Genomic DNA, 6,000 nt, shown 5'->3' on the forward strand with positions numbered 1-6,000 from the left:
AGTTTGACTACGCTTTAGACAGTCTTCCTCCTAACTGTAGGCTCTGACTTCCCTTTTCTTAGAATGTTTACTTTGAAAAACTTGTAATTGTAAATTCTTTCTCTTCCTCTTTGAGCTACATGTAAATCTTTAAAAAATCCCCTTGCTTGCTTTACAACCCAGAAAAGTCTTTCCCAAGGACCTGCGAGCCATCTCTTTGAAATGTAAGCATCAAGGGATGTAACATCCCTACCTCCCGGGTCCTGGAGGAGGGCAGGGGCTTAACTTCAGCGGATGCCTTACTCCAAATGGGAAAGCTGCTCCCTGTCACAAAGATGAGAAAGTTTACTTTTCTTTTGGGTGAAGTCAATCAGCAAACGCAGATGGCCCAGGTTCTCACTCTCACCTAGCACTTGAAAACCCTCTCACTCTTTGTTTCGTTAGAGCTGAGCTCAAATTGAGCTGTATCTTCTCTCCCTTGTTAGAATAGCCTTGAAATCTTCCATCCTTGCCTGTGCAGCCTTGTCTGGGGCAATTTTCCCCTACTGTCCACATGATGCTCTGTGACATACAACCATTTCTAGTCACTTCAGCCCTCTCACAGCTGCCCAGTGGCTGTGTTGAACACAACCTAGTGTGCAAAGGTGCTATTGAATTCGTATGTTTGGTTGTGTTTTCACCATGTGGAGCACACACGCTTTTTATACCACATGTCGCAGTTAGTTTGCTAATTGTAGTCTTGATGCTAACAGCCTAAGTCTTTGTGTAAGGGAATTGACATTTGGGGAACTCCAGAGGTGTGCCACATGAACTGATTTGTGACCTACACACTGCGTGGAATATAATCCTGTCAGCATCCCTATGATGTGAGTAACATTATCTCTTGTGTAGATGTGAGAACTGGCAGGTTACTGACTGCCCAAACTCATTAACTTGAAACTGTTAAAGACTAAGGTAGGTTGAGCTCAAGCTTGGGACTAGGACCTGCAAGTCTGGATTTGAATACTATCTCTTTCACTTCGTACTACCTGATCAGGTAACTTACTAGTTAGCTCCCATTTCATATATGAGAAAACTAAGGTTTACAAATTTTAAGTTACTGCCCCAAAGAGGCACTGCTGATGGTTTCCTTGTATGGATTTTGTAAGCATGGATGAGACAATGTGCATGAGCTACTTAGGAGAGGTTCCAAGTTTGACAAGAACCTAGTAAATGTTAAATATTATGACTTGTGGTTGTAAAAGTGTACGCTTTCCTGCCTGTTCCTCTGGGAGTGAAGATACCACTTGGGGGAACACAGCTGACAATGAGTCAGAATCCACAGGAGCGTCAGTTTGGTTTGTTGATTTTTTGAAAGATGGTGAATCAGAACCACCTTTTATGCAAGGATGTCCCCTGAGGAGGAGCCAATAGTTGTCCTGAGTGGGTAGAAAGTCTTTTGTAAGAGCCTGTGATGATGAAGGAGTGTTTTGAGAGAAGCAAGAAGGCTTCTAGAAACAAAGGAAATCAGCGATTGTTGAAGTGGGAGTTTCCAGTGTGGTTTTGAACCTAGTTCTCTTGTGCTAAAATCTAGGGCTGTGTCACTTACAACAAGATTTTGAATACTTTTAACTGCATTAACAGTATTGTTTTTCACTTTTAGGGGGACCAGAAATAGCATTTACTTTAATTTAAGGTTAAAACTATCTCCCAAGTTAATCTAATTCATTTTAATATCTAAATGACTTTTAATGATGAACTTTTTGGATATATTTTGGGATTAGCTTAATTTCTACAATCACTTAATGATAACATGGCAATTTAAAAGGCATTTACAGAATCTGACAGTATATGACATATTAATTTTGCCCTCTGTAACACTTTTTTGTGAATTAATTCCTTTCACATAATCAACCAATTATGTATATGTTATGGCATTTTAAGAAATGGACTTAATTCATTTAATTGTTCATAATTATCTCGGTTTTCTTTGGTTTTGCCACTATGTAGTTTCTTCTTGTTAAGAGAAAGGGTAAAATATTAGAAAAGAAAAATTGGGAATTTTAAGTATCAGTTGAGCCTGTCTGGAAATTTTGCTGTGATAGTTGATTAAGGTTGCTTAGTAATTGCCTGTTTAAGATAATCATGCAACACCTAAGGGAACAAAAGAGTGGGGATTGCTCCTTTCTTCTAGCACAGAATACCTTTTGTAATTCACAACGACAGAAAAGTCCACCATTAACTCTCATTGTATCGGAAAACAATAATGTCTTGAGAGATTGAACGTGGAGACTGAACTTTTTGGCTTTTGGAGAGTTACTGAAATGTACATTTTAAAACTTTAATTCTAGCATTTAAATTGTGTGGTATGTCTGCCTAGGAAATTTGATTGAGCTGAATTGCTCTGAAATGCATGCATTTTATGCAAAGGTCAATTATGATATAGGCAATCTATTTTAGGGTAAGCTTCCTTGCACCTTTGGAAATGATTCCTTATTTTATCTAAGTGAGAATCTCTCAAGGAATACAAAAATTAAAGAAAAAAGTCAAGCAGTACAGTGTTTATACTTTTTTCTTCTAAGTCTCTCCAGTAGAGGCCGTCATACGCATTTATTCAGCAAAGGCAGCAGGTTGCTGAGCCTAGGGTGTGTTTAGCAATCTCAGATGGGTATGTCCTTCTGAAAAGAGAGGTTGGGAGGAATCTAAAGCTGAAATACAATAACAAGGGGGATGGTGATATGGTATTAATTTTTAAAAAAGCAGGATGGAAAACAATATAATTCCAATTTTATTTTTAAAGATGTTTACATACCTATATAAATTGCATTAATAAACATGGAGAAGAAATACATCGAATTTTTAATGATCTTTATCTTATCATAGTAAGACTGATGATTTGTACTTTATCTTTCTTTTCCATATTTTACTAATGATAATAGATATCTTTATCATTAGAAAAAGCAATGATGTTAATAGAAGTAATAGAAACCTAACCTCTTTGGAAAAAAGCCTCTAGCCACCATTTCAAGGATCATGATTAGATAGCTTATCTGGGAAAGGCATATACATTTCATTCTTTATTTTAATTACACTTATTAGCTCCTCTTAGATGTTGAGCAAATAGGATACAAGATGAACACTGACCCTATAGATTTCATTTATGTAGAAAAATCTTATGTATTGACATACACAAATATGTCAATCCTCATTATTCATAGATTTCGTAGTTGTGAATTCACCTACTCATTGAAATATATTTGTAAACCCCAAATCAACACTTGAAGTGCTTTTTCGGTCATTTGTGGACATACACATGCTCTAAGCAGCAAAAAAATACTTGAGTCACCCAGTGTGCATTTCCCTGCTGAGTCTGAACAAGGCCACAGCTCTGCCTTGTTTCAGCTCTCATACTGTAAACAAGTCCTTTCCGTGGCCTACTTAGTGCCACATTTTCCACACTTTTGTGCCTTTTATTGGTGATTTCACTGTATAAGATTGCCCAAAGCTTACTGCTGAAGTGCTGTCTAGTGTTCCTAAAGACAAGAAGGCTGGGATGTGCCTTTTAGAGAAAATATACATGTTAGATAAGCTTTATTCAGGCTTGGGTTATAGAGCTGTTGGTTGTACATGCAATGTTAATAAATCAACAATATACATTAAATAAAGTATCCTTAAACAGAAATGCACATCCAACAAGGTATGTATTAATCAATTGATGAAAATGTTGTGACGAGAGTCTCCCAGGAAACTAACTTTGTATTTACCCTAAGAGCAATGGTCCACTATTGCTAATTCAGTGTTTACAGGAACTTTATAAAACATAACTACAGTAAGCAACAAGAATCAACTGTATAAATATGTATAAAGCTGTATATATATGTATATACACATATATCTGTATATGCAGTTTTTGTCCAGTTTTTGCATTAATACAATTCACAAACATGACTTATAAATATACACAGGCACACACACACCATCACGTATATTTCTGTGTGTTCATTCCTTCTTCCTACTCCATCTCCCTCTCCAGTTTTCCTGGTTCATATACAATACAATGACTTATATTTGGTTTCTTAATAACTGAATATTGAAATATGAACACACAGCAGAGCCTAGCTTTTTTATTCTGCAGAAACTACAGAAGAATGTCCTATCCCAGAATCTGAACTCGCTTAATGAGGAACAACAGAAACAACGATGACAATAACAAAATTAATTTTGAAGCTTCTGACATTTTTTTGTATATTTTAACTAGAGAGTGGCCATCAAGGGACAGATGACTTCACTAGAAATTCCACTGAGAGGCTTCGGGGTTTAATCGGAAAGCATAATGTTGAAAAAAAAAAAAGGAAATTGGTAACACTCTACATTGTAGTGTAAAAGACTGTCTCAATTGATAACCAGGAAGGTGGTGCAGACTATATTGTAGCAGGACCTTATTTTTATTCCTAGATATGAATGTTTGACTCTTTTTTCAGAAGCCCAATGCTTATTTTTAATAAAGGTGTCTGAGACTTTGTGTGTGTGCGTGTGTGTGTGTTATCCAACTGATATATATCCAGAGGAAGGCTATGAAGAAAAGAGAGGAAGTATTATCTGCAGCCACACATAGGGACAGATGTCTGTGTGTGGTATTCCTTTCTGAACCTGAAGTACTTAAACAAGGTGAATATTCCAGGCGGAAGAACAGTATGTGCAAAGCCACAGAAAAATGAGAGAGAGAGGGATGTTCTTGGGATCGCGGTTCTTCCACCCAGTGCTTCTGTCACACTGATTCTGAGTCCATGGAAAAGCCGTGAAAGAGAAGATTGGAGAATGGTGCAACCTGACAAAGGAGGTTCATCCTGATGTTTCTGCCACAAGGCTTGTCGTTTATTCAGTAAGCCTTGTGGAGACTCTGCAGAGCAGAGCCTTGGTGAGATTTCTATTTCAGAAGGACCTGGCTGCAGCCTTGTGGAGGAAGCCGAGACAAAGAGACCACTTAAGAGTCTATTTCAGGATCAAGCAGGAGCTGACAGAGGCTCTGAGTAACCCAGTGCTGGCAGACTTCCGTTTGAACTCCCCTGTGTGATCACATGACCTCTCTCAGGCAGGGGGCTCTTCGGTCTGTCCCCTGAGGCCTCCCCACCCCACTCCTCCCAGTTCCTGAGCTCTCTGCAAGCCAAGAATCAGAAATGTCAGAGCTTGTATTTTATGAATTCAGGGCCCAATTATTATTGGATCTTTCTGTAGATCAAGCACCAAATGCCAGCAGAATATAAATATATTATTCCCTTTATTAATTTAGTCAACAGATACTTCTTAAGTGCCAATATGTACCAAATAGTGGATTAGGCAAAGCGAATGAGCAGTGACACAATGCAGAGAAATCCCACTCTTAATTGAGTTTTTATTCTAGTAGGACGGTAAGAAAAAACAAATAAAATAATTACTGATTGTTATTTGTGTTATGGAGAAAATAAACAGGAGGGAAGTTTGACTGTGAATAAAAAAGGGAAGCTTTTTCTAAACGGGGGTCAGGGATGTTCTCTCTGAGAAAGTGATACTCAAGCAAGACTTGAGGGATGAAGAAAAAGCAGACATGTGAAGAATTAGGGGAAAACATTCCTGAGAGGGGGGACATATGTATGTGTGTGTGTGTGTGTGCGCGCGTATGTCTTGGGGGCGCTTTTCAGGTTAGAAGGTACTGGCAATTCCATTTTTTCTTTATAACATCATTTGTACCTTTTGGGATTTTTTTTCCCCTCTGTCATTATTGTCTGCACAAAGGAGAGTTAGTGTATTCTTTTAAACTCTAATTGGAAAAATATAAAAGTAGCCTGACTTTTAAAAGTGATTTATTCACAGTGGAACAGCAGTTTTCTGATTTTATATGTATGTGTATTATATATTGGTATTAAAAATAGTTCTTTATTTTTGTATTTATAATGATTCTACACTGTGTGAGGACTTCTCTGGAAATAGTAATAATAGCAATAGATTAATGTTTATTGAGTCTCTACTAATTCCAGCCACTATTGTACACACATTAACATATTA

The sequence above is a fragment of the Camelus ferus genome, chromosome 9, assembly GCF_009834535.1.
Source record: "Camelus ferus isolate YT-003-E chromosome 9, BCGSAC_Cfer_1.0, whole genome shotgun sequence".
In the NCBI taxonomy this organism is placed as follows: Eukaryota; Metazoa; Chordata; class Mammalia; order Artiodactyla; family Camelidae; genus Camelus; species Camelus ferus.